This window comes from Callorhinchus milii, unplaced genomic scaffold (assembly GCF_018977255.1).
Source record: "Callorhinchus milii isolate IMCB2004 unplaced genomic scaffold, IMCB_Cmil_1.0 Scaffold9, whole genome shotgun sequence".
Taxonomy (NCBI): domain Eukaryota; kingdom Metazoa; phylum Chordata; class Chondrichthyes; order Chimaeriformes; family Callorhinchidae; genus Callorhinchus; species Callorhinchus milii.
The window spans coordinates 3368593-3379269 of NW_024704750.1; the positions used below are offsets into that span (position 1 = coordinate 3368593).

The 10677-nt window shown below is 40.6% G+C and overlaps 1 long non-coding RNA gene across 1 annotated transcript; it reads left to right on the top strand.

Moving 5' to 3' along the window:
- Positions 1-314: 314 nt before the first annotated feature.
- Positions 315-3306, top strand: LOC103185382. Its single transcript, XR_488629.2, has 2 exons — positions 315-438; positions 1879-3306. It is a non-coding gene; the product is annotated as an uncharacterized LOC103185382 (long non-coding RNA).
- Positions 3307-10677: the final 7371 nt, after the last annotated feature.

The window sequence follows — 10677 nt, forward strand, 5'->3', positions numbered from 1 at the left end:
CCTTTGCCGTTGTTGTGGTGGTGGTGGTGGTGGTGATGGTTGTTGTTGATTGAGGGGGGGGGCAAAATAATAATATTTTTTTAAAACAGAAAATAAAAGCCCCTCAAACCATCAAAAAAAAATTCTGAACTAATCTTAAAATATATATTATGTATATATATATATATATAAATATTGCCTTTAAATAAAAAAAATAATCGCACTCTCAAAACAGTCCAATCGAGTCGAGTGGAGAGTCGAGCCTCACGCCGGCCGGACCACCCCCCCCACCGCCTGCTCACAATAGTTCTGTGAGGTGATTTTTTTTTCTCTCACACTCTCTCTTTTCCTCTCTTCTTCGTCTCCCGCTTTGATAATAAATCGCGCGACACGACGCCACGAACGTCAAGCACCAGAGGAGGAGGAGGAGCGGGAGGAGCAACGGCGGCGGCGGCGTCGGTGGGTTCGTCCGCGCGCGCGGGAGGGCGCAAAAAAAAAACTTGCGCCCTGGGGGAAGGCTGAGAACTTTCTACGGCCGCTTCACTTCGCGCGGCTGCGTGCGCGGGTGGCGTGGGTCCGCGTCAGCGTTCGCGTCACGCTCGTCTCACGCCCCGCCCCCCCACCACCACCACCCTGACGTCACGCAGCCGAGCCCCCTCTCTCCCGCGCCGCGCCCCCCACCCCCAAGCTGCGCGCGCACACGCCCGACAGCAGCAGGCCCGGGAGCGTGCGCATGCGCAGAAAAGTCCCTCCACTCAGAGCCAATGCACAGCCCACAGCAGTTTGCACTTATATAATACTCCTATTTGCACTTATATAAGACAATACTACTGGACTACTTACATGTGGTATTGGCTGCCCTGGTTTATCTGGTGCTGGACAGTGGATCCGGAGGGCCGCGAGCCGTTCCGCCCACAAATTACACGGTCGCGGTATATTCTGTGGAATAATAATAAAAATCCTAATAATAATCCTCGCATTTGATATAGCGCTTTTCACGTCGGGAGGACGTCCCAAAGCGCTTCACAGATCACACACTGTAAAGTGAATTGACTGTGTATTTGTGGGCGAACGCGGCAGCCAATTGCGCACAGCGATGTCCCACAAACAGTCGTAGATTGAAAATGACCAATTTATTATTGTTTTTGGTTTTGGAGGGATTATTATTAGGCTCTGTGTGGAGTAAGGAAACTTGCCCGAGGTTTCGCCCTGACCTACCGGGGATTGAACTCAGGTCTCTCACTTGCAAAGCGAGTGCTCTAATCACTGAGCTACAGGACTCCACGCTTCAAGAGACGTCCCGGAAGACGCAATAAGGCGCTAATGCCGGGCTCCGCTCTGAGACGCTGCCCTGCGTAAAGGACGCGATATATAAGTGCAAGTTGTTGTATGTCAAATGCAAGGATTATTTATTATAGAGGACATGGCCTGCGATTGAATGTGGTGGGGGCGGAGGGGAAGGTAAATTCAGAATAAATCTTGGATTAAATCTTAACACTATAAAACTACTGTAAGTAGGATAACAGAGTGAAACCACGTGGATAAAATCACTTCTGTTGCTGTGTTAAACAGCTAATAAATATTCAGCATCGATTCTGTTCAAAATGTCTTCGATACTGTAAAATGATTTGCTTCTCTATACGAATGGCAATAGTATAACACTCGGGAAAATTTGCAACGTTTCATAACCTGTGATGATTATCACAAGGGACATGTTACAAAGGTCACAGATCTCACCACATTATCTACATCCAGTATTCTACAATGCTGCTATTCAGCCCGTCTATATGTGGACAATTTTTCACCTGGGGATTTTGCAATGCAAAATTAGACATGCGCTCATTAACCATTGTTTTTACAAATATCTTTCCTCGGTGTATTAATGAATTGTATTCACAGGGTTTGCATGAGCAAGAGGCCAGAAATTCCACAACTGTTCATCTACAGTTAGTCTTTTCAAGCCTTAAGATTGAACCTATCTTAATCAGAAAAGCATTTCCAAGCTTCCAAACATAAATTCATCAAATATTGAAGTAGAGGATGGAATCATTCAACAGTGATCGAAGATGGTGCCAAAGGCTCTGCTGATACAAAGACTGTAGCTGCCAGAGACGAAACATGGCGTCAACCTTCATTCCAGAACAGATAACATTTTGTCTTCAAGACCTACAACCTAAACAAACCCTGTCATAATGAAGATCTCCATTGAAGGTGCATATTTACCTAATGATCTCTCCAAGCCTAGAAAAACCTAATTAGTGGAATCGGGTTCAGAATCAACCGACATCTTATGTGGTTATTTCTCAGAGAAAATATTACAGGATTATTCGAATAACGGACCTTTGAGGATGTGCTTGATTCAGGGTGTATCAGTTGGATTAGAGCCAGCCACTACAGACAGGGGCATTAGGGGAATTTGTCAATGCTCACAGTGTTTGAGTATCTGCACTCCAGCTACTGTGGACCTCAGGGTTTCTCTGTTAATACTGCCTAACACTCCGCTGGTAAGACCGCTGAACCGTAGAGCACTGAGTGACAAACATCACTTCAGTTCCTGAAAGGGTCGGCTTTATTTTATGCTTTCTTCTGATCTTGCGTGTCCTCCAAGCGCTCCGAGATGCTGCCCCGCGGGAAGACCGCTATATAAATGCAAGTTGTTGTTGTCCTGGTTGCCACGTAGGCCCAGGAGCAGGTTATCACTAGTCCCCTCAGTCATAGCTTTTTTTAAAAATAAATAAATTATCGAGTCGCAATTCTGTTTATAGTCACACCTGAATCCTGCCTGAGCTCTGAAAGAGGAACCAGGCAAATAAAGTTATTCTCTTAGGAAGAAAGGTGGGGAAATTAGAGCAATTAACCTAATCTGATTCAATATACCTCAAATGGCTGGTTACAAAGGAACATTGTTAGTTAGTTGCCTGGAAACAAGATATTTATTATTATATTATTTATGACCTGTGCAAATGATCATATAGATTAGTAAACTCACAATCACATCTAACCAATGCTCTCCATTTCTATAGTCATGTGTGAAGTTCAGTAAGCACTTAAAAGTACAATGTTCCATCACAAGCACGTTTGTAAAATGTTTACTAAGCATCATCTCTGCTTCATTTTGACAAGGTAAGTGTGAGACAGGTCAGCATACACTATTTCACCATGCAGCAAATACATCATCCAGACAACTTTGCAGAAAGCCAGAACACTTACAATGCTATACAGTATTATTTATACATCCGCTGTAATACATTACCGTGTAAATTGGCCATTTCAAGTTATAAATAAGCCTTTCAAAATCGGTAGGACATCTTAAAGTGTTTTACTGGATTTATAGTGTTGTGTCTGTATATTTTGTTGGCGAATGCAGCAACCAGTTTGCGCACAGCAATGTCCCATCAAGTGAATGAACCAGTTTATACTTCGGTAGATACAATAAGTTGGATAATCTACTGTAATAATGGACTGGAATATATTTAACAGATCAGGTTTGTCATGTCAGGCATAATATGCTCCATTCACCCTTTTGTTTTATTTGGTTTCAGTTCAGTTTACCTAATTTCCTTCCAAACCATTGGATTCAGTCATTGTTCAAGGGCTTATCTCTGTGAGATGCAAGAAAGAAAAATTGCTAGGTCAGTCAAACCACAAAGTCATGACAAAGTCAAAGTCATTACAAAGTCAAATTCAATGCGAAGTCAAGCACAAACACTAAACCACACTACATGCTTCCAGCTCTTTGCAGAAAGAGGATACAATACCGGACTTCAGATATTTTATTCTTTGATGCAACATATTGAAAGATAATCACATTCATTCATTAAAAAGGATTTTCTTTTATTAAATAATGTAGAGGTTGAGGAGAGGAAACAAAGGGTGATGCTAGCAATAAACTCTGTCTTGTGTCCAAAATGTCCTCTGAAACAGCCTTTGGCATTCCAGTGACACTCACACCAGCTGCTTGTACCCAAACTGACATCATAAATTTCTAAATAAGACACTTGATTTTTTTTTAACTGTATACTCTACAGATAAGAGTGAGCTACCTTACATAATCTAGAGTTATCGCTTTTGAATGAGAAGCAGAATTAAAAACTGGAATTTTCTATTTTTAAAGTACTTAACATACCAGTGTCCAAATAAAGATTGGAGGGATACTGAGAACAGGGAACAAATTGAGGTTTGTTATTCGCAGTTACGTTACATGGTTGGAAGCTCTTCCGATGGCTTGGGTGGTAAAGGCAGTACCTGGAGTGAAAATCAGCTGGACAGATCAGGAGGCTCCACATTGACCCTCCATCTGTGCTGACTCAGACAAGGGCAGCAATTGGGAAGCTACAATTAGCCTTGGAGTCTCTTCGCTAGGGAGGGAATATAATTCAGACACTAGGGTTGTCACTTGCTCTAAAATCCAATATAGTTATTGGGTGAACCTAAGATCGATTAAATAGCCTGCTGAAACTCATTGTCGGGGTGAGGGGAATCACATGAACCATTGCCCGTTAGATGTATGATATGGGAAGATGGATGCCAGTATATGCCAGTGCTTTCAAGAGAGACCAGGAGAGGAAACAAAGGAATATAATCACTATCCCCACAGTGATGAGTTTTGATGTAGGTCATGTTTCTTAAAATAACCACCCACAAACCACTCTGAACTATTGCTATCCAGTCACCGATGCAGCAAAGTGCACACAATGTTCGTGCAAGCAAAAGGCAACTTTTTACCATTGGAGCAAAATTCTTTTGCATTAAGTGGAAGTTTGAACTTATGGCCGACTGCTAATATTTTACATATTCAAAATATCTAGCCCCTGGTAACGAGAGGTAACATTTATTTCACAAGTTTGTAGTTAACTGAGGTTTAACACACAAGCAAGTTGGAAGCCATTGACAAGTGTCATGCCAATCTCGGCTAACACGCACAGCACATGTGGTGGGCAACAGCAGTTTGTCAGCCCATTCCCAGGCCATGGGCAATGGAACACAGTGCCTGAAATACGCCGCCTAGTGGTCAGCGTGGGAAATAACAAACATCATTGCACAGTTAAGTCAGGAATGCAAGATTACTAAAAAAAAAGGATGTTTTCTGCTCCTGAAATTGCTTGGAAGCCGGATGAGAAATAGGGTTGGGCTTAGGGCCTCACAATCAAATAATAAGAAGAACAGCAAGCAACTAAGAAGGAGAACGGCATTTAGCGTTCATCGCAAAAGGTTTAGAGTACAAGAGTAGGAAGTCTTGCTGCAACTGTATAGTTTTGGTCTCCTTATTTAAAAAAGTACATACTTGCCCTCGAGGGAGTGCAGCGTAGATTCACTCGGTTAGTTCCTGGGATGAGGGGACTGACCTATGAGGATAGGCTGAATAAACTGGGGCTGTATTCTCTGGAGTACAGAAGAATTAGGGGAGATCTTATTGAAACATATAAGATTCTTAAAGGGCTGATAAAGTAGACACTGAGGGTCTGTTTCCCCGGTAGGAGAATCTATAACCAGGGGTCACAGTCTGAAAATTAAGGGTCAGCCTTTTAGAACAGAGTTGAGGAAACATTTCTTCACTCAGAGAGTAGTGAATTTATGGAATTCACTCCCCCAGAAGGCAGTAGATGCTCAGTCCTTGAACATCTTCAAGGCTGAGACCGATAGATTTTTTAAAAAAAGAGGGATTAGGGAATAAGGGATAGGCAGGTAATTAGAGTTAGGTCTGAAGATCAGCCATGGTCTTATCGAATGGCGGGGCACAGGCTCGAGGGGCCGTATGGCCTACTCCTGCTCCTAATTCTTATGTTCTTATGTTCTAACATAAGAATTTGCTAGGCGAAAGAAGACCAAGGTTCATCCAGTTTGCCTTCCACCATCCTGGCAGTCGCATGACATAATACATTTGATATAGCGCCTTTTCACGTTATCAAAACGTCTCAAAGAGCCTCACAGAATATATTGCAAAGTGAATTGACTGTATATTTTTGTGGGCAAAAATAACTCTCACCTAAGAACAAAAATAACCCAATAACTCTGATCTTGGAGCAAAACTAAAAACAAGTTGGGCATCCTGGAGATCCGGAAGGTGGGAAATGCTGAACTGGTTTGAACAGAGTGTTGGCAAAAGGCTAGCGGAAAAATATTTTTGCTGAGTTTAACTCAAGCAATAACCAAGAGAAACTGGATGTTTGTTATTTACACGAGCCTGTAAAATGCAAACCTTTCACCAGCAGTAAACACGTTGCTGCCAAATGTTATTTAAATGCCACTCATTCCCTGCCTCTGTACCGCTAGATTATGAAAACACACACACTTACCAACAAGCCTCCTGAGGCCTAAGGGCTGATGTGTATCATTACCCTAGCTCAACAAATGTGATTTAAACACGTCAGTGCCCATCCTACTGACTCATGCCTTGTGGCCAAAGCTACCAGTACAAATTTGGAATAAGTTACACCTCCTTCTTAACTAAAATAATATTATAATCCTTGCATTTTACATATAGTACCTTACCATGTCATTGAGAACATACTATATCGTGAATTGACTGTGTATTTTGTGGGCGAAATACAGCAGCCTTTTACGAACAACAGTGTCCCACAAACAGTCGTGGATTGAGTGACAAAATTATTTTTTGTTGTTGTAAACTATTCCAGTTTACAACATTTGTAGTACGTTTTCACAGATGGTATTTTTTGAATGCATTATGACGTTGTGAAATAATGAGGTAAAAAGACGCAATATTTTACAACTGATTCAATGTCATAATTAACACAATGAAATATTGTGCTTTTCTGTCCTGAATTGTATTTTACACCCTTTCAATAAACTGAAATACAGCTTCTAAACATTATTAGCATTATCTTATTTACAAAATAGTCCACAAAAGTGTCTGGAATAACAGCAAAGTTACTGTTCTTCTTGCAAATCAATTGAACAGTTTTTCTTAAGAACCTGGAAGATGTAAAATGGTGAGTAAGCAACACGGAAGGAATACGGGAACAGAGGAATAGGATTCTTTTCCTCCTTCCACAGTTCTGGCATTACTGGTACAACTGTAAAGAAAACTGCATGGTTAATAGAGATGCAAAGGGAAACCAAATGGTGGTCATTTGAAATAAATAGAGAGAAAACTACAAAGAGAGAAGTAAGTTAATAGTTTGGGTGCAGTTCTTCATACAAATGGCGGATTACTAGCATTTCTGATGTCATTTTCAATTCACAGCACACAATTTGAATGAAGGCCATATGAGTAGTGGCCTGTGGTACCAGTGGTTATATCCAGCAAAGGAAATGAAGTACTGTACTTCAAAGGGTAAAAGCCACGTATTAAAATCTCCTTTTGCTTAATGAAACTCGAATGTAGGCATAAGGCACATTTTAGCACAGGTGGAGGACGTTTGAGATAGTTCACTTCAGGACATGTGTGTAAATGTACATTCCATGGTCTCAGCCACAGAAGTGATATTCAATAACCTTGGATGCCTCTGTGTTGACTTTGGTTCCAAGTCCTGATGTGATTATATAGCAGGGAAGTTCGCAAGCCAAGAACGGAGTCACATGAGTTGGGATGAGCAAAAAGTCTCCAATGAAATTCAGGCAAAACCTCAAACACTAAAATCTATCATCTACCTGAGCTCTCAAGACAAAATAAATATTGGCTTTGTAACCTATTGTTTCCTTTATACCGTTAATAGCCACCTTGGAAGCTATGCTTCTCTGAGCCTCTGAATGGCTCTTTTTTCACTTCATTCTGTTTCACCCGACCAATTTGGATCAACTCCAATCTGGCTTAAATTTCTATCCTTATATGGACAGAAGTGTTGACATTACAACATTATTCCAAGACTACTGCTTGATGCTATTAATTCAGTAAACAGTTCAAATGACGTGATTTTTAATTAGCTACAGTCAAAAAACAAAACAAATATCTCACAATTTAACCCCCCACCATTCCACACAAGACTTTGTCCTCAAGGGAGACTGTGAATTTACAGCTGTCCCAAATTCATTCTTCTTCACAGTTACCTACAGGAAAGCTCATACAGTAAAAATAATTGCATTTAAAAATAATTGTATTTCTTTCACATGGGTTTGAAATGGTTTTGCTGCGCACCAAGTGTGCAGTCAGGGAATGTCAAGCTTTCTGCTGCTAATAAATTTGCTGCCGGAAGCATAATCTACTCATTGTTCAGCCTCACCCAGTTGACTTTTACCTCTGGTTCAATTTGGTTTTAAAAAAAACAGAAGTGCCAACGGATATTCATTGGCCGTTTAAACAGATTTGTTCCAAAGTCTCGGTTTGCTGTCACTATTTCTGCTGTCATATTTGTTTTCTAACAGATAGGGAAAGGTGTACACATGCCAAAGAGAGAGAGAGAGAAAAAGAGAGAATAAATCAATACGCAGCCCTTTGACAGCCAGGAAAGATACCTACCAGCAGTTTTCTCGTAACCAATAAAATCACCTTTGAATGATGCTCTGTATGAGTTGAAGCAGCAGTGGCACAAAATATAGACAGTAAATATTTCCACTCAACCACAGGTTCATTACTTTCCAGTTACAGAACCATCACTCAATAAGCTCACGCAGAGGATCAAAGGTAACGTGGATAACCCATATAGGGTTGTCACACTTTGCCAAGTTCAAAACCAGACCAGGTAGCAAAGACAACTTTCAACAACAACAACAACAAAATTACATTTATAGAGCGCCTTTCACATTGGGAGGACATCCCATAGATTTCAGACAATCTATCCAGCTCCAGAGCAGGTTGGTGGCTATTCTATGGCCTGTAAGTAACTGGAGTGCACACATACCTACTCTGTATAAAAGCATACAATGCTTCTGCTCTACAAGTGGGTGAAGAAATGCAGACACAAAGCAGAGGAAACCTTAAAACAGGGTTTATATCAACACACACGGGAGGTAGCCATTTAGTACCAGGAAATCTGAGGTCAAAAGATCTTTCCTCTTTGAACAACTTCTCCTTTAGGGGAATTATGTGCCCTCAAGCTCATCAGCAGCAATTGCAAGCTTCAGTTCTCATTAAACCTTCCAACTTTTTACACTCTAAAGAGAAGCAACTATTAGGTCCTTCCCACAAAAAGCCACTACACCAAATAAAACCAAGGAGTCAAACACCTTAGGCCATGAGATCTCATTTTATTATTCGTCTCTAATTACCCCTTAGGTGCTGAACCAAAGTGATATAGAATATCATATCATATGAAAATCTATCATACAAATTGGACATGTGAATCTATTATATTATACATTCAGCGCAATCTGTTATCCTTCGCAAACTTTCAACAAAAGTTTCAATTTCAATTTGCTCTTAAAAGTTGTCGACCATCACCCCAGAAATAAGATATCTGAAGCAAATAAGACATTTAAAATACCAGATAATAACTCTCAAATGTCATAATAAAAAAATCATCCTTGCATTTGATATAAGGTGCTTCTATAAGGTTTTAAAGTGGTTTGCACGCAATTGCTGTCAGGTATAGTGACTGTATATTTGTAGGGAAATGTGACAGCCAATTTGGACACAGTCAAATCGACAAAGTCTAGCTACAGAGTGAATGACCAATTTATTTAGAGAATTGTTGACCAAGAACAATGTAGAAGTATTCAGATTCAAAAGATTTATCTTCAAACATTAGAAATAAATAACAGGATATTTCACTGCAAAGAGTAGGCCTGAAAATTCACGTAATCTTTGTTTGCAAGATTATTTTGTGGATAATTCCTAAATTAAGTTTTACATTTGAAAGATGATCCTTTAACTTCAGATAACGGGAATCTAAATTAAGAATTTCCCACAATCGTGCACAATTTCAAATTTTGAGACAAAATGGGCTTAAATTAAGTGAAACATGGGGTCTGTGGGTGGGGAGAGAAATATACATTAGCATCTATTCAGCCAAATACCCTTCATGATTTTTCTACTTTCATGTTCAGCAGGTAGGTAGTGTAGACGGTAAACTCATCGCTTTGAAGGTTGTGGCTTCACTCTGTTTGTTTTGCGTGACCCACAGTGACATGGATTATTCCTGTATCTCTATTGTGGCATTATGGAATGACCTGCAAGAACTTGTGCAGCGCCTTGGGACATCCTCCCGATGTGAGGACGTTAAGCAAAGTGGCAGCGCACAAGCAAATCAAACTATATTGCTTTCTTTGTTGCAAATGATGACCATAGAATGTCCTCAAGTGAATTATTTTTTCATTGTCTATCCAGCACATAATAATAATAATAATCCTTGCATTTGATATAGCGCTTTTCACGTCGGGAGGACATCCCAAAGCGCTTCACAGAATATACTGTAAAGTGAATTGACTGTATATTTGTGGGCAAACGCGGCAGCCAATTGCGCACAGCAATGTCCCACAAACAGTCGTAGATTGAAAATGACCAATTTAATTATTGGTTTTGTTTTTTGGAGGGATTATTATTAGGCTCTGTGTGGAGTAAGGAAACTTGCCCAAGGTTTCGCCCTCTGCCTGGAATTGAACTCAGGTCTCTCACTTGCAAAGCGAGTGCTCTAACCACTGAGCTACAGGACTCCACAAAGTGGACTCCATAAGACGCTATTCTCCCCTCAGCATATTAAACAAACCATGTCCAAGATCACTTCTTCCCTTTACAGCAGCAAGTTGTTTAAATGAATCCAGATTCCCGTCCTCAACCTGTTCCAACTGGCCTCTGTGTAAAGA